This window comes from Chelonia mydas, chromosome 7 (genome assembly GCF_015237465.2).
Source record: "Chelonia mydas isolate rCheMyd1 chromosome 7, rCheMyd1.pri.v2, whole genome shotgun sequence".
Classification (NCBI taxonomy): Eukaryota; Metazoa; Chordata; order Testudines; family Cheloniidae; genus Chelonia; species Chelonia mydas.
The window spans coordinates 79,139,498-79,161,500 of record NC_057853.1 but is presented as its reverse complement, the minus strand read 5'-3'; the positions used below and the strand labels follow the sequence as shown (position 1 = coordinate 79,161,500).

Here is a 22,003-nt window from a genome sequence, read left to right as displayed (position 1 = left end):
TCAATCTTCACCTTTGGTGCATGGGCATGTACTTATGTTAGTAGGGTCAGCTGTGTTCAGGGATGGATGAACCCTCAAAAGAGGATGGGTTATATTAGGTCAGCTGCCTTCCCCAGAGGTTTCTAAAAAGAAAGGCCAGCTTTAATTTGCAGATAGAGCAGGACAGAAGCCCTTCAGGTAGAGGCTGTTCAGTGTATGCACATTTCTGAAGTGCTGGGAGCTTGTCAGATTTAGGATTTTGGTTCAGGCCTCTGCTATTTAGTTAGGGTTTCTGCCATTTGTTTTATCTGAAGTGGTTTGCTCATCCCTAGTACCATAAACTACTACAGACAGCCCTAACTGGTTCTTAATCAACTTTCGTTCCCAGAGTAGGAGCCAGCACAAAATTTGTACTGTTCTGTAGGAGGTATTCCTTTGATTGATGCTGTTTCCAGTAGCATTTGGCAGAGTGCCTGTAGCAGCTGAAGTGGTAGTAGCCTATGCCCTCTACTTCAGGTTTAGCTGATAACCCAGAAAAAAACTGTCATGCCTCTGTGGCTGAGAAACATAGGAATGGCCAAGGCCAGTTTTTCATTGTTACATTCTTTTCCTTATTGTACGACAGCTGAGTCTGGTTGCAGCACAGACTATGGCAGTTCAAGATCAGACTTGTAGATAGAGAAAAACAAAGAAGTGTGGAAGGAACTGAAAAGACAATATATTGCTGTAACAACTTTAGCTCTGATATAACGTCTAAGAAGGATACAAGGTAGGAATTTGTCGTGATATAGAAAATTAAATTTTCTATTTAAATTTTGTTGTGATACAGCAAAGTATCCGAGAGAGAAAATTGAATTTTCTATCTCGGATACTTTGCTGTATCACAGCAAACTCCAGCCCTGTACCCTCCACAGACAGTATATTGGCCCTAATGCTGTAACAGCAATCTTGTCTTTTCAATTCCTTGCACACTTCCTCTCTTTATTCTTTATTTTGAAATCTCATCTCACAGGCCAACTGCCATAGGCTGTGTTGTAACCAAACTCAGCTGTCATGAATGAAATAAATTGTACTTTGCTGTTTAATGGATGTGTGGTTCATCAAAATTAATATGAAGTAGGGGGTGATCTATAGTTATCTCTTTTATATTGCAAAACAATATAAATACAGTTTTTAAAATGAAACTATTTACAGAAAAATAGGTGTTGGTGTCTGGGCCTGGGGAAAGAGGCTTAGGAGAGGTGGGTAGCTCAGGAATTTTCTGTGGGAAACCTGTGTCCTAGTCCTGACCAAACCACTGACTTGCTATTTGGCCATGAGCCTGCCTGTGCTTTCATTTCCCTATCTCAAAATTATGCATAATACCCCCCTCCCTCACAGCGGAGTTATAAGGATGAATCAGTTAATGGGCCAGATGTGCCCCATGAGTTTGGCTGGTGGAAACTGGCAGAACCCAGTCTGTGGACCCCCAGTGACAGCGAGTCTGCCTGGAGGCTGAAAGGCTGCGACAGCATCAATCATCCAAACTCTACTCAGTTTGGGAGCTTGGAGCTAGCCAATGCAGTACCAACAGCAGGCAGGGCCAGGCATGTAAGATGCACTGATTCACTGGATCTCAGGGAGTCTCGTTTGGTAAGGCTTCTATGGATGTCTAACTGGATTTCCCCTTCCCTTTATCTGGTCAGTGGAGTTCCTACATGAAAGGGTAGTGGTGTGCCGTCTGCCCCACACAGGAGTAAATATTTTCCTCCAATGCAGTTGGCCCCCAAAGATTGAGGGAGCTGTTATTTTCACCCACACCTGTGCACAGGAGAGTGAAAATGGTCCATCATTTGGAAAATGTTATAATATGTAAGCGCTAAACATGATTGCTTTGACTTTTTTATTTATTCCTTCACTACTTTTCTTTGCAAACACCCAGTTTTTAGCTTTAGGAGATAAAACACTCTTCCCAAACAATCCGCACAGCTCCTGTTCAGTCCAATAAATCAGTAAAAATCCCACATCAACACTTAGCCAGAATTTCTAAAGCAAAACTGAGATTTTCAGAGCAGTCTATAGGATTTAGACACACATCCTCCATTGTCCTTAATTTTAATATGTCCAAATCCCCAACATTGTTCTGAAAATCTCAACCCTTGTTTTCTTTCCCATTTTTAGAACTATCATATTTTACGTCTTATGTACTATTTCCCCCCCCCCTCCCCCCCACAATGGACTGGATGTCCCAGAGAGAGACTGAAGTGGTTGCATGCACAACTGGTATCCACAGGTGAGGAGAAGACTTTTGAGACAGATTTCACCATCTTTGTGTGAGCTGTTTGCAAGGGTATTTTAATTGATTTAAATCACTATTCAGGTTATACAACTAACATCAATAAGTAGTTATACAAAATGTTCATCTTGAGGTCATGTGAAACCTGGCTTCAGGTTTTGTCCCAAATGCAAAATTCAGTCCAGTTTCATAGAATGATTACAAATCTTTAAAGTAACCTGAGCCAATTTCTGTGTTTACATTTGAACCATGCAAAATTCAACAGGAAATTCAGTAACACTCAGCAGTTTTCATTGTTTTTCCTTGACTTGAGGTTCATTGAAACCCAAAACCTCACAGTGAAATGCAAAGGAGAGAATATACATGAAATATACATGAAGAAAACATATTCAGGACTCCTTGTCAGAGGAAACCAACAAGTTTCTAACCGCGCGAATAGGTTGGTCGCTGTTTTGCAAGTAGTAACATAAGGCTCATCCACTAGTACCTAAAAATTTGGATTCACTCAGAGTTTTCCAAAAGTGGTAAAATACAACATAAAAGCTTTTCATAAACGGTTTCACAAAATGCTCTTCTGAGAATCAGTCCCAAGTTACAGAGAGAAGATTACATTGAAATCAAAGGAGTGACTCACTAGTTTGGGGTAAAATGAGGAGGCTCAATTTCAGGGAGATGACTATAAATATAATATTTGGCTGTCTTAAGTGAACCTGTCTCCTCTGTGGAAAAGATAGCCATGGAAGACTATTTGGGAACATGTCCTCTAGCCTCAATAGCTTGTCTTTTGGCATGGTGAAAGACTGAAGAAATTATATTTCTGTTTTCTTCAGTGGCTGAGCTAGACCTTTGTGTCTCCTATCTGAAACTTTTCTTTTATGAATTTGTAGAGTACCATTATGTGGAATACCAACTGTTAATCTTTTGTCATGTTGAAAATTAACCAATCCATGACCATACACTAACATCTCAACTCATAACTGTTTAGTTTCCATAATAGCCTATTGTTAGGGACTTTATCAAAGGCTGTTTGAAAGTTCAAATGAATTATATCTATCTGTTTTCTTTTCTATTCTGAAGGAGATATTTTGGCTTGGTTATGATCTCCCCTGACATCCAGGAACCATGCACAGTTCTGAATAGAAATTGAACTAAGCTACTTTAGCAGTAGGATTCTCCTTCACTGATGTGGTCCACAGAAGGCTTTACATCCATCCAAGGATGCATATTTTCGTGTGTGTGTATTATGACTGGGACGTGGGCAGTCTGACTTAGTGGTCGGAGCAGAGTTGGGTATCAGGAGGGAGGCTGGGTCTGATACCAGAAGATCAGAGTCTGAGACAGGCCAGAGGGCAAACTCAGGTCAGGAGGCAGGCATTGTCAGGTTATCAGATTGGCTGCAGGCACTAGGAGCAGGTATCTCAGGGGAAGCAGTCCAAAGTAGGGAGAACCCACTTGCATGAACAACTTCTTGTTCCTGTGCTGGTTTTATATAGAAGTTGTGAACCAATCAGGATGCCCAGTATTCTGCCAATCAGATTTCAGGACTGGGGTCCTCTGCTGGAGTTCAGCTCCTATTCTGATGATAGTTAGCAGGGTGGCAGGTTGCAGCTTATTAGCTCTGAAGTGCCTGTGGACCAGGTTTCAAGACCCATGGTCCCCTGACAGTAAGGGAGGAGCATTAGGTGACCCCTACCCCACATCAGAAAATAATATAGAGGAAACTGCAAATGGAACCTCAAGAGTTTCCTGCCCTGTACATGGATCTTATCACCTAGGGGCTCAAGCTGATTTTGTTGCCTAACTAGCAAGCTGAGGTTCAAGCAGATAATAGCATGTACGCAATCTGTTTGGATGCCCAATTCTTTTTGTAGGTAGCTGCAGAATTTTCAAATACGGTTTTTTGTTTACACCTACACATACAGTTTACTTGACCCCTTCATTCAAGATATCAAATTTGTGGCCCTTTTGGCCTCCAGTTTTCAAAGGTAGCCTTGGAATTTTCCACCCACAAATTGTACAGACAAATGGCAATGAATGTGCAAAATGGATGGTCTCATTTTTGGAGGGGGCCAAAAACACTAGGTAAACAATATCCTTCCTTCCTTTCATGCAACTGCTGTAGTAACCCTTGCATTGACTTTAGGGGGAGTTGGTTCAGACACTTGGGGTATATGTCCACTGCAATAAAACACCCGCACCTGGCCCCTGTCAGCTGACTTGAGCTCACGGGATGTGGGGCTGTAAAATTGCAATGTAGATATTTGGGCTTGGGCTGGAACCTGGATGCTGGGATCCTTCCCCCTTTGTGGGGTCTGAGAGCCCAGGCTCCAGCCTGAGCCCAAATAGCTACACTGCAGTTTTATAGCCATGCAGTCCAAGCCCTGCAAGCCTGAGTCAGCTGATATGGGCCAGTTGTGGGTGTTTTATTGCAGTGTAGACATACCTTAGAGACCATCCATGTTACTTAGTCTGAAGTTTAACTGTCCTTTGGTAGGTCTTCACCTGTACTTAGGGCTATATTTCTTCTCCATCCAAGATTCCTACTGAAGTCAGTTAAGTTTAGTGTTCACTTATTGTGCAGTTGTGGGATTTCTGTGTGTTACATCAATTACATTTGTAATTAACTATGATAAGAAAGTAATGTCTTATTAGGATGGTATATTTGTACTATATAAAATTAATACTATTTTAAAATTACACGAGAACTATTTTTCTTTATACACAAAAGTCTCACTTGCATTAGAAATCCAAAACACATTTGAAGGTTGTCCCCGAGGTGCATTTTGCATGCATTTCTCTTCTGGAGATCAAAGAGAGCTGTGCATGTGGAAACCCTAAGATTCAGACATTTAATAACTAGTGTCCCTGTCCCTGGATTTAGACACAAATGTATATAACTTAGATTTTTCTCTTTTAAAACGAAAAAGTTACAGTTTGAACTCATTTACTTAATAATTGTCAAAATATAATAACATTCAGTTTTACAGCATAACAAATGAAACCGTGACCATGTCTGCTCCTTTGTATATTCAGCCATTTGCAATAGTATAATCAGCTATTGCCTTCCCTGGGGTGTATTTAGTCAGCAAAGAGCTCAGATGCTAAACTGTGATATACATTGTACCACAAGCAGCATATTGTTTTTCATTCAGTCTTTTTAATACCTGTAGTTTTCTCTGGATATGAAGCCTCTTTGTCACAGAAGCTCCTTTTTGATGTGGTTCACCTTTGATTGTGCAGAATCAACTGCTTTGAATTATTTTTCTGAATTATGTCCTGTGCACCTTTTTTTTTTTTTTTTTACAGTGTTTACTTGCAAAGTGATTTTCATGCAAAGGAATTTCATAGTGGAAGCAGTTGAATATTCACAGCAGGAAAATGTCTGTTTCCTTAAGTGGGAGGAAATGAACTTTTCACTGCACAACTCATTATTATTATTATTACCTCTGTTAACTCAATGATATTTAAAAAGTTATATTTTTCCATTAGTGTGCCATTAAGGTATTCTTAACTACTGTCTGTCACACTTGGGTGACAAAATGTTGTAGTAGATGTTTAACTATAGTTGCACAGTACAGTAGGTAAGGAAATGGTCTAGTTACCCAACTTAGAGTAAACTAGTGCACTTAGTAAACTAGTAAACTTAAACTATAGCAAATTCAGGTGCATGTTTCAAAAATCCTTCATTTACAAGGTCAGACACAATTAAGTAAAGTGAAGAAAATATAATTATTTAGTAGCACCTTCATTTCTTAAAACAATCTGAGGAACAGAACTTGTTCAGTAATTATAATTTATAGGGTACTGATAGCTTAAAAAGTTCCAAGCACTTGCAGATTTCAAGGAGAACCCATGCAGCTTCAGAAAATTCTGCAGTAGCTGAAAAAAAAAATCCCACTGGCTTCCACCATGGGAATTCAGAGGCATCATCCATCATTTTAGGCGTAGGGAGGTTAACATTTTATAGTACTAATCTTCTGAGGCTCTAATTTGTACTCTACTGTGAAACTAAAAAGAAAAAAGTGGTGGTGGTGGTTAGTAAACCTGCTCTGGGGGAGTTTTTTGTAATTTTCCCTTTTTAGTTCTTTAAACCCATTAATATATTTCTGTCAGCCAAGAAGGAATAACTATAGCGAGAGCTATATTTTTGTCCATTCTCACATGCCATTTTATGGAACAAGCTTCTGCATGCAGCTATTTTTTCCCTCAAGAAAACTGAGGAAGTATGTTTTGGCTGATTGTGAGAGGTGTGATGATTAATTACATTAATCTGTATGCTGCACTGAATTGCACTTGATTTTGCAGATTGGAAAATTATCTCACGTGAATGTTATGTTATTTAAAACAAGAATTTTCATTCGTATTATGTAACATTAATACTGTTCTGTGTGTTCTGTTGTGCTATGTACTCTACAAACATATAGTAACTGAAAGTCATGAATAGTATGAATTTTTCATGCAGCCTTAATCCAAGGTGTGCTGATATAATTTTAAGTGCAGTCAGTGTTCTTGAAAGGTCCTAGGTGGACAGTAATAGAGTCCATAGTCCTCCCTTATACAATTATGGCTTAGGCAGCTAATGTGTAAGCTTTGTCAAATTGCCTGTCACCTATGAGGTCTTAGAATTCATCCTTGTGAGGAAAGTTTTAAGCGGGAGAAGATGGCTCAGTCTGCATGTCCACTCCATTTTTGGACCTCTGCTTGGATTGATGATGATGGTGCTGGGTTTCATGATGAGGATCAATCTCTGATAGGTTGACTCAAGAGCTGTGAACAGAGATTGTCAAAAGAGAATAGTTGTGGACCCTCTGTTTGGAGGTAGTGGGACTTGGCGAGCGTTTGGTCGGTCTGTGTGCATAGTTTGTTTGACTGTTCTGCAGCTGGACCATGGGACGCGGAGTAAGCAGCCGAGACAGGGCTGTGTGACTCTGACACTTTGATCAGCTCTGTTGTTTCAAGTGTCTGGTTAATTCGAGGGAATTTGGAAAAGAAATGTGAGAGGCTTTCCTTCTAGGTTCAGCTCTACGTGCAATTCCATGATGGCCAGCAATCAAACAGTGGTGGTGACATGCAACTAATGTGCTGGGTTTTCTTTCCTACTTAAAGCTGGAAGGGGCTTCTTGTGCATGGATGCAAATTGGTGGCTGTGCTGGAGGAGTAGATTCTTGCATTGGAGGGGCAAGTAGAAGAGCTACTGAGAGTCAGAGAATCTAATTCAGTCTGGCCTTGGAATCTATGTGGCTAAGACCCTTGTAGCAGGACGGCCTGCCACTTTAAGTGCCAGGAGGCCTAAGGCCAGTCAGCTCTGTTCAGTTAGCCTCATCCAGCCCTGAGTATTGGACTGCAGAAGATAAAAGCCCAGCAGTTAAATCCTGACTGGGGAGGAGAGCAGACCGATGGCTCTTAACTGGGGAGCAGGGGGCAAGAAGACTGGTTAAGGGTCAGGAGTTGTCTGCAGACTATTGTTTGATCAGATGCCTTTTTAGGAGGGTAGGTTTGGCTCAGATTTAGGTTTGATCAAAGCCCAGGTACCTGTTGATGGGTATTGAGACACTGTTGCAGCTGAGGTCAGGCTGTAGGGAAGGGAGTTGGATGCTGAATCAGCCTGGGCTGAAAATTCCTTTGTTTTTTGCTTTTCTTGGACTTTGTCTAAAGGATTCTGTTACCCCCAGAATGGGTTGAACTCTCTAAAGCAGCTTGGCTGGAGGGCCAAGCCATATGTATGACTGGAGTAGGCCAAAGAGCATGGTGGGGAAGCTGAGGCAGAGATGCTGCAATGCCACATTGCAGATTGGGGCATTCCAGGATGGTGAGTTGTGTACAATGCTATAAGTAGCTAATACGATAGAGGTATAAGGTGGGTGAGGTAATATTTTTTTTATTGGACCAACTTCTGTAGGTGAGAGATACAAGCTTTCAAGCTTACACAGAACTTGTTTCTCTTCTCTCTCTAATATCCTGGGACTGACATGGCTACTACAACAGTGTATACAGATATAAGGTGAAAGGCAGAACAATTTTAAGGGACATGTCTAGTCCAGATGCTTCCAGCTAGTTTCTGTGAGCACCTTTGGACCTTGCTGTATTGTCTCTTCAAGTATATCTAACCCCTTCTGATGTCATTATTGTTATCTAGGATATATACTGTGACACCCATGCACTAAGTAGTGCTTTCCACAAGGAGCATTTTGCACTAAGTTACAATTTGTTTCCAGTGCTGTTCAAAATGGTGTGTTTGATTTATAAAGCCCTTGTGGTTTGAGTACTGGTTATCTCTGAGACAGCATCTATTCTTTCATTCCATCCCAACAGATGAGATTAACTGAGATACACTTGCTGATAGTCCCCAGATCTGAACCATGTAGGGCTGGAGCCAGGGCTTTCTCACTGGGGATCCTCGGTTCTGGAACTCCCTTCCCCATTGACCTTCAGGGCATTTGCAAGGTATCCAGTATATTTCTATGCAGGCCTTTGCCTGAGAGCATATTATAGACAATTGAATTTTTTGTTGCAGTTGGGGAGCTGTGTTTTCTTGAGGTTTTCTTTAGCTTGACCCTTTTTGAGTTAATATCTTGATTTTTTTCAGAAGTGCTGAGCAGTAAAACAATGGAACCTGCAGGTGCTCAGAAAGTCTGGAAAATCAGATGTGTTTTAATTGGCATTTTTTTAAATGATGTACATGAACCTAGAGTTTGAAATAGGCACATCTTATAAATTAAAAGGTAAATGTTCAGAAAATTTTATAAAGCTGATGAGAGAAAATACACTGACTTGTTAATACTATGCTCATGGGATAATCTTGAACAAATACTGAAGTCCCAGATGGTTAGAAAGTTGTGTGATATCTGCTCTGTACAGTGTCTCTCCGTCATTTGTATGGGCCATTCAGTATGTGGGCCATAATGATTTCTGATATCTACTACTCTGTGGTTTTTTACTCAGATGAGTGAGTTTTATACCCATAGAAGTAATCTTGGGAAACTGAAATAGTTCCTTGAAGTGTGTGTTGCAGGGGCTGGGATTCCCACTGAGTGATGCTTCATGGGAAAATAAAATGCTTAATAAATAATACTATCTGCAACTGTATAAAAAACAGATTCTACCCTCAATCTTTATACAAACCTTCCATTGACATAGATACTTCCATTGATTTTAACTAGCTTTGGATCAGGTCCCAGAAGAGTCTGAGATATACAGCCAGATTTTTCAAAGATCATTTTTAAATGCGTATGTTTGTTGCTGTGTCAAAGACTCTTTTTGTTTTATGAGTCATCCACAAATCCCACAAAACCTTGATCTTTTCAAAAAATTTTCACCAGTTTAAAAATAGAAAAAATATACCAAAAGTTAGATGTTGGCATTATTAAAAAACAAAACAAAAACTCAGGAATACAGCAGGAAAGAGTGACTCTCAAATGGCTAAATACATATTAGAGAATTTGTAAAATGCTGTTCCTTGATCTATTCACTCTATTCTGTAACCTTGATAAAAGTCAAAGGTGGTCTCAACACTGGCTTTCTGTGCAGGTTGTGAAATGAAGTACATCACTTATACAAAAGAATACCAGTGACAAATCTATTTGTAGGGAGAATTTCACTTTATTTTTCCATTATTACATCTCCATTTCAGAAACTGGGATTGTTGTCCTTTTGATCTCTTTTTAATTCCCCATACAGATTAACTGTCAAGCCTCCCTCATGGGAATTCCATCTATTTGCATCTGGGCAGGGATGTGGTCTTCCAGCCAGTAGTCATCAGACTTTAAGTTGGAGATATTGGTTTACTGGAACCTTGTGAGGATGCTCTGAGGATAAGTCCAGTAACAGAATAAATCATGTGTAAGGCTTTAGTCCCACAAGGAAACTTTATAGGGAAACCCAGAGTAATGAATACTAATGGGAGCAGTGTTTACAAACTAAAGAGCCAATAAAACAGAAGTGGATATTAAAACGAGGTTGGTAGTCCACCCTGGATTACTTTATTTAAGCTAATGAAATAAGGAATGGAAAATAGAAACATTTTAAAAAATCAAAAACCTTAGTTAAACAACTCTTTTTTTGCAAATTGACTAATAAAACCCCATAATCAAATTTTCCTCCAAATACCCCACTGAGTGGTTCCCCCTTGCACCAAGTCTGACTCTTATCACATACCATGCATTAGGTAGGACTACTGAGTGCTTGTTTGCAGCCTCTTAAGGGCACAAAGTTTGGCTGGCTTGTTTGGCTAGATGGTGGTAGGGCCTATTGCTGTGAATAAGCAACTTCAGTAGTAGGAGAAAGAATGTGCTTGCAAGGCAGAAATAAGTGGAGTCTTCTGAGCCTCCGTGTAGGGCTGAGGTTGTGGAGCCTAAATCACGGCAGGAGATGACCCAGATTTGCCTGCTTATGGCGCTACCTGGAATGTGAGAGAGTTCGGTTCAAATCTCTGCTCTGTCTGAGTGAGTGATTTGGGATAAAAATAAAACAAAACCTCTGCTCCCAACCAGGCAGAGCAAGGACTTTAACCCTGGTCTCCCAACACTTCAGGCCAGTGCACTAACAATCAGGCTATAGAGAGCGTCCATGGAAATTTTTTTTGAAAGGTCTCATTTTCATTCCAGTTCATTCCATTCTCATTTTCATTCATTCATTCAAAACAAATTTTGAAACATTTAAATGTTTTGCAAAACTGATTTTCTTTTCCGGCCAGCCTTAGTTGCAAGTGGGGATTCTGTTTACATGAACCCAATTAGCTCTGTAGAAAATGATTATCGATGCTCAGAAACAAATGATAACCCCATGAGGTTTACATAAAGGAATCTTTTTTTAAGGGTTCGGAATTTTGTTCTTTTAGTCAGATATTGTATAGTCATGACCAGGACAGGCCAAAAAAAAAAAAGCTCTGATAAGAGCTGGGTGAATTTTTTTTGTTCAAAAATTATTTAAATGAAAATGGCCTTTTTTTCCTCTAAAACTACATGTTTGAAGAAAATTTTGGAGGCTTTTTTGGGGGGAAATCTTGATCAGCTTTTTCTCCCTTCTCTCTCTGTTTGTTTTTTCTCTCCTCCTCACCATCACCTCTTTTTCAGTGACAAAATTAAAAAGGACAAAGTTTGGGTGGGGAGAGGCAGAGAGAAAAGATAAAAGCAAGCGAAAGGCAAGAAAATGAGATTAAAAAACAAAATATTAACAGTTTCAAACCCCCAAACATTTCCAAAGTATGGGTTTGTTGGTGAAAGTTTCAAAATGTTTCTCAAAACATTGTTACCATCTTTTAACCAGTTCTAGTACTGGCTTCATTAAATCTCTTATATAACAAGTGAAGCTTGGTGATAACACTTAAATTATTTTCTTTTAACAAAAATGGTGCAATGTATAAGTTTATAGTTAATACATTAAAAAACAGGAAACATTAAAATGTTAGAATAGTTTAACAAAAACGGAATTAACTTTACATCTTATTACTTAGCATATATCAATGTTTTTATGGTAGCTGACCGTATGGCCAATACCAGAAATCTCCAGATCTCAAAGTGAGTCTATCTTGAGCTAAAGAGCCAGGCCTCTTGACTTGAGTACTAACAAGTCAGAGAAAGGGCTGCATAACGTACACTGACCAGTAGGTTATACTTTTATTTCTCAGAGATAATATATCACAGAATCAAACAAAGTTACAGTTAGAGCTGGTCAAAAATGTTCCATCAAAACTTATTTATTAAACAGAATTTTTCACAGGAAGTGTCTGCTTTCATTGAAGAAAATTTTTTCAGTTGGAAAACCAAAAATTCAATTTTGTGGTTTTGATTTTTTTGATGAAAAGCCAATTTTTCTACTGAAAATCTTGAATAAATGAACATTATTTTGTTTGTTCCTCTTGGGGAGAGGGAGAGAGATGTTTTGTGACTAGCTCTTGTTACTATTACGGTAATAGTAATATTAATTGTCTAAGGAATAGTAAATATTAATACCAATAAACTGGATGAGTTCTATAACTCAGGCCCTCATTGTGCAGAGGAAATGCCCAGTGAGTTTAATGGGAGTTTGGCTTGCCTAAAAACTGTTGGATTATGCAATGTATTGGTTAAATGTATGAGCCCAGATTGTGGTGATATCCCTTACACACACTAGTGAGCAGTGACTCAGTGGAACCATTCATGTGATAAATGCTTACCAATTCGAATAAGGAGGTCACAGTCTGACCCTTAAGCATTTTTGCTTTTTTATTTTTTTTTAGTAAACAGCTAAAACCTGTTTAAAGAAGACCTACATCTGCCCTGGCTGATTGCATATCTGAGCAAATAGTTTTCAATACATCATTTATCCAGTTAATCTAGACTGTTTTTTCTTATCATAGAATATTTACAGATAGAGCATGATTTCCTCATTTTATTGGAGAGGTTTTTTGTGTGTTTTGTTTTAAACTTTGCTGATGGATTGTGAGTTGTTCACTCTGACAACTTGATGCTCGATATTCAAAATTGGAACAGTATTTTCATTTGGATTAGTCAGATAAGTCATGTGGAAAAATTTGTTTCCAAACTGGATGGGTGTGCATTATTGGTTATATGTATTCTATATACTAAAAATTATATATGTGATTATGAAGTGCCAGTAAAACCTAATCACTCAAGTTTGTGGGAAGTGAACAATAAAAGGGGTGTGAAAATGGCTGTAGTGAATTTATTTAAAAAATTATTGTTTTCTGGAAAACTTTTTGTAGAATTTTTCCAACCCTAGTTATTGCTTAAAAATGTGGATGTCATCTGTGTACAAAGCTTGGTATTTGGCTAGTTTCTTGGAGCATTACTGTGAGTGGGTTGAGTACCCAGAGTGTCCAAACTCTGCATTTTCCTGGTGTTTGACATTACTGGTAACTCAAAAACAATACAACATACACCTCAGCCTAAACTTCTTCCCCGAGCTTGATTTTTCCCTAGGCTTTCTCTCTACAACCATAGTGCTCTAGTTTCCTTTCCCAAGTGAGCCACTCCCACCTCACTTATTGGTGGAGTTAATAAGAGTCACAGAGTCTGTAGAATTTCAGCAACTTTAGTCAGGATACTTGCTAACATGTTGGATCAAGAGAAGAATGCTGCCACCCATGCAGATAAAAAGGAAAAGGTAGTTTTACTTTAAAAAGAAAAAAAAAAACCCTCCTGCAAATAATTTTTCAAAGCATGGAAGATGTACGCATTATCAGCATTCAATCCTGTATCTTGGCTGACTTTTTTTGTTTTGCAGTATCGAATACTTAACCATCTTGCCTCTGAGTATTAATGATGTATCAACGAATATTGTATGTTAGCTGAAAGACCACAATACTGATTAACATTAACCAACGCCTACTAGGGCCTTCTTCAAGGTTGAACCTACTTCTATTTCATCTTAGGGTTCTGAATTAAACTGGTTGGAAAACTAGTCAAACTTAGCTTGTATTCTCCACACAGTAGCTGGTCTTACAGCTATTTCCATGGTAGAAAGCTTATGAAATGGGAGTAATGTTCATCTTTGGGACGTGCATTACTGCAAAAATGTTCAATGCGTTTGGAAGTTATGCTGGCAGATTTTTTGTGTTAATATAATGAAATAAAAAGTAGGGTACAATTGCTAAACCCTAATATATTTTCCAGATTATGAAGCTTATTCTTTTGTCTCTTTACTGTAGGACAAGAAATATTAGCATGGCCTATTATATTAACTTTTTTTTTTGGCTAGATCACAGTGGCAAGGCTTAATTAGAGCTTGTTTTTTTCAAAGTTGGAATAGATAAAGTACTGAAAGGCTGTAAGATATGCAGCTAATATGTGAACTGCCTTACATGCCTGTGCAAGGGAGAAGAAGGGTAAACGTGCCCCTCTACTTTCTTGCTTGGGGTACTCACATGAGTAGTAGCCCAAGAGGAGTTGGCAGAAGCAGCCTCAGCACTGCTGAGCATCTCTATGGGGAAAGGATGGGCATGGTTGAGGAGTGGGCAGAACACTAGCTCCATCCCCTCCACCAGTAATTCACGAGCAAATACTCACCAGCAACCACACATCACACAACAGAACCACTAACCCAGGAACCTATCCTTGCAACAAAGCCCATTGCCAACTGTGTCCACATATCTATTTAGGGGACACCATCATAGGGCCTAATCACATCAGCCACAGTATCAGAGGCTCATTCACTTGTGCATCTACCAATGTGATATATGCCATCATGTGCCAGCAATGCCCCTCTGCCACGTACATTGGTCAAACTGGACAGTCTCTACGTAAAAGAATAAATGGACACAAATCAGACGTCAAGAATTATAACATTCAAAAACCAGTTGGAGAACACTTCAATCTCTTTGGTCACTCGATTACAGACCTAAAAGTTGCAATTCTCCAACAAAAAAACCCTCAAAAACAGACTCCAACGAGAGACTGCTGAATTGGAATTAATTTGCAAACTGGATACAATTAACTTAGGCTTGAATAGAGACTGGGAGTGGATGGGTCATTACACAAAGTAAACCTATTTCCCCATGTTTATTTCTCCCCCTCCACCTCCCACTGTTCCTCAGATGTTCTTGTCAACTGCTGGAAATGGCCCACCTTGATTATCACTACAAAAGGTCCCCCCCCCAGCTCTCCTGCTGGTAATAGCTCACCTTAAGTGATCACTCTCGTTACAGTGTGTATGGTAACACCAATTGTTTCATGTTCTTTGTGTATATAAATCTCCCCACTGTATTTTCCACTGAATGCATCCGATGAAGTGAGCTGTAGCTCACGAAAGCTTATGCTCAAATAAATTTGTTAGTCTCTAAGGTGCCACAAGTACTCCTTTTCTTTTTGCGAATACAGACTAACACGGCTGCTATTCTGAAACCTATATTTTTACAGGAGAGATTTTGGCCCTATATCCTTAATGCATGTTAGTTTAACATAATTTATGCCTTTTTATTGTAGAAGCCTGTTCATCTCATCAGCCTGTTCACTTGTGTGCCTGATTGGTAGGTTGGACAGGATTAGTCAGTCACAGGCACCACAGTTCAGTTTCAATACTCCATTGTTGGTGTAGTCATATATGTTGGGATCAAAATCGGCTGTTTTTTTTTTTAATTGCAAACCTAGGCTTTTGGGAACAATATCTCTGAAATCTATAATATCGTATCAGATAGGACTAATGCTAGAAACCCAAAAGAGGTATTTTTAATGGAGACTGCAACTGATTTTTAAGTCTAGCATCATAAACATAAAGCTGACACATTAACCCAGAGTCAGCATTTCCTAAATCTAAACATTGATGTAAAAGAAGAACTCTGGACTCAAAGTGGGTGAGGTAATATCTTTTATTGGACCAACATCAGTAGTAAAAATAAAATATATTACCTCATCCTCTATGTCTCCCTAATATCCCGGGACTGACAAGCTACAACAATGCTGCATACAAATCTACACTCAGTCATTTTAGTAGGAAACTATTTTAGGAAATTTTTCTGAGTAAGTCTCCAAAACAGAATTTGCAGTTGTAAAAACAATCACCCATGCATCCACTTCCGGTCTGCAGTCTGCTTTGATATAATAAGTCTTCAGATTAAAGGCTCATCAGTCACAAAGTTGTATAGGGCTTTTAATACTATAATTAGAAACATAGGTTAGTGATGCATGCTGGTCATAATTGCTGTATTGGATATTGTGGGAATTTTATTCCATTACTCTAATGAAAAGAATACAGAACAGTCCAAATCAGTGATGTTCTGCTGACTTGCAGTCAGAACAATATGTTTACTCTGAAACTCTTCAGACCACCTTAATTTGCATCATATTTGACAAGCTATCAAAAAAGCTTTTAGGCCTACAGGCTTTCTGTGGTGATTAGGAACATTGCTTAAAGAAAAGTATTTTATGTGCTGGTGGGCCCCAGATCTTGAAGCAACACTTTTAAAAATACAATTCCCATCACAACATAATCCTAATAACCACAAAATAAAAATAAAACACATGAAAGTATTTCATTATGGATTAAAGGTGGCCAGGCATCCTTATTTCTTCCCCTTCCCACGTCTCCTTGTCTCTACCTTCTTTTCTCAGGTAAAATCAGTTTTGTGTATGGGGTGTGTGTGTGTGTATATATATTCCCCAGCATAGAAGCAAAAAAACAACACCCTCCCCCCCAAAAAAACCCTTGATTAGTAAAATATTAAGGCTGAAAGTGTTTTTGTTTTGGCGGGGGGAGTGTCAGATAACACCCCAAAACAATGACAAAATTCTACATCTTTTAAAAAACCGCAGATGCAAGATGTTTGCAAATGCATAGGAAAATGATCCATCCAGTTCTCTGCAGCTGTGTGATCGCTTTTGACTCACTAGCAACCAGTCTAACTCATGTCGCGCACCCAACTTCAACTTTGTATGCAAAAGACAAGTGGCATGATTTTTTTTGGTACTTTTCAGCAATGTTCTGAGTTAAGGGTGAGTTAGAATTTTGGGATCTAGGATTTAAAGGGGGAATGTGCTTACTGCGTAAGTGCAGACAATAGCCATCTGATAAGATGGAGAAAAATGTGCTTAACCAGATCTGGTGATGTGGAGAGCCTGAGGCTAAGGTGCTCTCTTTAGTATAGTTGAAGGAGCAGGAATTAGTTACTGTCTGGGCCTCTTAAGCTTCACCAGAGTGGAGCATCGGTTAGAAATTCAGGTGTGCACCTCCCTGGCCTCTTGCAAGTTTGAGCTGTCTCAGCACCTCACACAGCCCCTAACAGAGCAGCTACAGTGTCTTTGCTACTAGAAAATACTTGTACAGATGAGCAGATATTTCACAATCAATTAAAAAAAACCCCAAAACATTCATACCCAGTTGGGAGAGCTCATCCTAAAGCTTACTGAAGAATGAAAGGGATAGCTGAAAGTTCCATGAAGCTGCTTTTGTAGTAATAACTTGTGTAGATCACCACTTAATGTGAAAACATTAACCAGGCACCAGTCATGTGCCCAGGGGAGGAATACTTTGAAATAAAATCATTCTATAACTTTTTTTGAATAAAGGAGGCAGCATGTTCCAGTGGGTCATGCTTGAGACTGGAAGTCAGGAGACTTGGTTTCTGGTCCAGCTTTGCCATTGATGCTCAATGAGCAAGCCAGTTAACCACATGGTGCCTCTTTTTAGTCTTTTATAAATAATAATTAATTAATTACCCAGCCTTGTGAAGTGCTTTGAAATTCTGTAATGAAAGGTGGTACAATGTTTTTGTTGTTAAAATTATTTAGAGGAGTGAAATTGATTTCTAATTACAACAACTTTATTTTATTATGTAGCATGAGGCAGGGGAGGTTAAATTCTTAATTAAAAAAGTCTAAAAGAATTAATAAATAGCTGACTTCATGAGCTATTACTTTGAATTAGAATTTGCTGGAAAATCAAGTAGCTTTTTTCTTTGATACAGAAACTAATTGTATAAGAATAATAATTACTTGCTGGAGTGACAACTTTTATTTCTTACATCAAACAAAGCAAAGGAATATGTAGTTCTTTTTTTCAGAGTACAATGCAATGCAAAGCAAAGCTGTGTCTTTATGGCCTTATCTACTGCTAAACATTTTTCAAAAGAATATAAGGGAGAGCAGGAGAGAAACAAATCTGGTTTTGACTCAGGGCAGGAGTCACTCAATTTTATTAAAAAAATGGCTTTCACTGGCTTTCTAGGCCGTGCAGCAGGGGGTCCATGAAGAATGCAGTAGCCTAAATTCTCCTTATCTTAGCAGTGGCATGGTCAGGGCTGCTCCCTATGTCATAATGTTCCATGTGTCCTTTCCTGACACACATCTGGACTTGCTAGGGTGAGGACAGCAATCCAGAGCCTTACAGAAATGAAATATTCAAGGCTGTCAGCATGAAAACTTCTGAGAGAAGGTGTAAATATAGTCACCCTCTCCCCTTATGCTGAACAGTGGTCACCAAACTTATACTTCTCTGGAGGCTTGGGACGCTTGGGACGCTATCCCGAGGGCATTATCAGCATTTCTTGACCTATACGTCAACATGGCCTGAGTCCTTAAAGCTGCATCTTGTAAGAGGAAAAATAAAGACTCTATCTAGTCATCCTGTTTGCTAAATAGGTTGACCAGCCTTGCATGGTGCAGAAATCAATCAGTGTATTCTGATCAATCAAGGCATTTTGAGAGGAGCGTATAAAAAGGGACTCCCTCTGAGAAATCCTTTTTTCCCTAGAGTGTTATCTTCCTTTACACATTCTATTTACAATCATCATCCGTTTTCTACATGCTGGATCACAAGTGACCCAATGAAATTTAATAGAGATGGTATAACAAGGTTGCCGGTTTAGTCAATAGGTCTAGTGGTCAGGACCTGCTGCTCCAGTCTGTCTCTTTGCCCAATGTGTCCAGGACCCCTGGATGGAGTTTAGCTGGGTCAGCTTCCTTATCAGGAAGCCTCTAGTCCTGCCCATCCCAAGGCTCAGCATATGGGAATCTGGGGTGGGTAGAGAGACCCAGGTCCTCCCACTCCACCAGGTCCCAGTCCAGTGCCCTGAACATGCAACAGCACGGGCTGGCCTCTGCTTGGCCCACATCTTTTTCACTTTTCCCTGGGCCACTTCTTACCCCACATGATGTCTCAGTATTGGCTCTGGCTGCTGTTTGATTATAGTCCTTTGCTCCAAACCTTCAGAGTTTCAGGGCTGATGCAGGCAACCCTCTGATGCCCCCACACATGGTTCTCCCTTCCTCTGGAATGAAGTCTCAAAGGTTGGGGGCCAGGGAGGAGAAGACTCGCAGCCATGACCTCCTCAGTAAGAGATCCTTCTCTTGTCTCAGAATAGTGCTTCTCCCAGAAATGCCTCTTTTCCTTCTTCCCCACCTGCTTGAGCTGCTGGAGCTTTTTTTTTTTTTTTTAATACCGCTCTTCTCTCCGGGAGCACGCTCAGCAGTGCCTAAGGGGTGGAACTTTCCTGGCCCAGTACTGCTCCAGCCTTTCCCCTGCCTTTGCCTTAGTGAGTGGTTTGTAAACCCCATCGCTGAGAGGAATTGCCTATGTTTTACCATATTATACTATATTAAGGACCTGGTGCCACTACTGACAGTTAACATCCTCTTTTGAAAATCGCTATGTCCTATGTTCCACTTTTGGTGTGAAACAAGAGCACAGATCACCACAGTTCTGTAAATTTGAGAGTCCTGAGTCCACTTTATTATCCTTGTGGGACTGAAGGAGAGTGTGTGGCCGCAGTTTGTCATGTCAATTGGTGATCCAGTGAGGCTGCCCGTCAAGGCCTCCCTAAAACTTAAGCCATACACGGAGTCCTCCTCTGATGCTGTTTACTCCCTCACATATGCCTCTAGCATTGGCAGCATTGGCAAAGTTGCCATATTGTCATTTTCAACCTTCTCCAGTCTCCCATTCACGTGTCCCATCTCCGAAGTGTGTGAAGATCATAGGGGGTGGGGGGCAGTTATTGCTGTTCAGAGCACTGTAACTTATTCTGCAGACTGTAATGAGAGGGGAACATGGTGTACTGAGCATCTGTAACATGAGCCTTACCACATCCCAGTAGCCATGTCCCTCTTGCTGTACAGATAAGCTTGCTCATTGCAGCTGTGTCTGGAGGTGTTTCTTTTTTGAGGAAATGGTACTGCTTAGCTACTTTTCCCCACTGCTTGGCTTCTCTGCCCTGAATTTCTGGGAATTTTAACCCCTCAAACTGCATCATAAGACAGTTTTATGTAAAATTGATAAGATAGCACTAGGTTTTCTTTTCTGAGAGTATTAATTTATGAATATGATGTAGAAGGCTGAACTTTTAGAAACCTATCTTAGCCCTGGTCTACACTGGGATGGAGGGGGGATCGATCTAAATTATGCAACTTCAGCTACATGAATAACGTAGCTGAAGTCGACATACTTAGATCGACTTACCGTGGTGTCTTCACTGCGGTGAGTCGACTGCTGCTGCTCCCCCATTGACTCCGCCTGCGCCTCTCATGGCGGTGGAGTACAGGAGTCAATGGGAGAGCACTCGGGGATTGATTTATTGCGTCTAGACTAGACGTGATAAATCGACCCCCACTGGATCGATCGCTGCCTGCTGATCCGGAAGGTAGTGTAGACATACCCTCAGACTTTGTGGTAAGCATATCTGCAAAAGCACCCATTGTGTGTACAGCACTGGTAAGCTCCAGGTATGTCCATTTTTGGCTTATATGGAACATTTATCGTCTGAAGAACTGTTGGTTAATATTTGCTATCTAATCAAATAACCAGAATGGAATGAATGGTGGAGAATTTCGATTAATGAGTGAGAGATTTTCTAACCTATAACAAGAGTCCCCAAAAATTTCCACGCATTCATGTTATTGGCCTAAAGGTAAAGAGTTGAATATTGCATTCCAAATCCCCGCCTTAAGCTATCCAGAATGCTAACAAGGAGTTGAAAACCTGAGAGTTTATCAGATAATTGCCTCCCCATCACTGCTTCTCTGGGTCATTTGGAGAATTACTCTAAACTGGGCCATGGGAAAAATGTACAATATTTTACATGATAGGAAGCATCTTGTATAGACAGGTGGCAAGTAAAATGATAAACTGCTTCAAAGATATTAGAAAATATGTTGAATGCCTTAGCATATTTTTTGCCTTTGGCCTGGGGGAGAGAAGTACAGGTTGAGAAAGGGTGTGGTCTCTAGAGGTGTCAATTAGCTGCCTGGATTCAAGGATTTCCTTTCATTGCCTCACAAGTCAGAATCCACCACTACAATCCTGTCTTTGCAATTTGAAAACATCACGTTTGTTTGCTCTAAACTGCATCTTATTGAAGTTCCAACTCCACAGGCTGTAGGCTACAGTATTGGAATTAAACTCCCAAACGTTAAAAAGGAAGTAAATAAAGGGAAGGTTAATGGTCACTGACATGGCTATTGGCTCCACTCCCTTTGGTTCTGAAAATCTTGATTTCTGGAAAGTTAATGGAATTAGGAAAGCATAAGGCTGTTGCTATTATCTTGCTGTTGCCATATTCATTATTACTACTGTCAAGCAAAACAGCACTTCGTAAAGAACAGCCTGTGTCTGTGCTGGTGGTTAACCTGAGAAAGCTAATGATACTACTGAAAAACTCAAAGGGCACACGGTCTTCTCCATTAAAGAAAATCAAAATCATGCTAGAGATAGGGAAAAATGATTCTTCACTGTCCGATTTTTTTTCTCTGCTTTCATAAAGGGGACGTAAAGATAATGGATCTACCCCCCTGCTCCCAGTAGAATACCCTTAGTGCATGGGTTTTCCTGCGTAGCACAAAGCCACCATCTGACAATCCCCATCATAGGATATGAGCCAAGTGAATCCAGGAAGGAAAAGGAGGGTGTGGCTGGAGCATTGCTGCATTTTAGGTAATCTTAGCAGGTCTTATTGGGCAGCTGAATATAAATTAGGGCAGTTCTGAGGTTTGTCTAACCTACCTATGAGGCCAGCAGACTCCTTGACAGCCTAAGAATATAGGTAGGTCTGAAACCACAGAAAAGAAAATGTCTTCATAAAAGGAAAAACTTCAGCTTTATGGATCAGAAAAACTTCTGAATCCTCAGGAGACCTCAGTGCAAAAAATTAAATAAATGGCTTGATTCCAGGCTGAGATGTCCTTTCCAAAACTACACAGGGATCTAAATATAATATTTTACATACAAAGGACTGATCCAAGCCTATTGAAATCAAGATCAGGTCCGTGTAGCATCTTTAATCCAAGATCACAAAATGCTTTACGAATATAGAATGAATAAGCTCTA

The 22,003-nt window shown here is 39.9% G+C and overlaps 2 protein-coding genes across 4 annotated transcripts in view; one reads left to right on the top strand and one right to left on the bottom strand.

Moving 5' to 3' along the window:
* Positions 1-22,003, top strand: part of CTNNA3 (catenin alpha 3) — an 891,674-nt gene that overhangs the window by 349,084 nt on the left and 520,587 nt on the right. The window lies entirely within an intron of this gene.
* Positions 1-22,003, bottom strand: part of LRRTM3 (leucine rich repeat transmembrane neuronal 3) — a 119,382-nt gene that overhangs the window by 79,236 nt on the left and 18,143 nt on the right.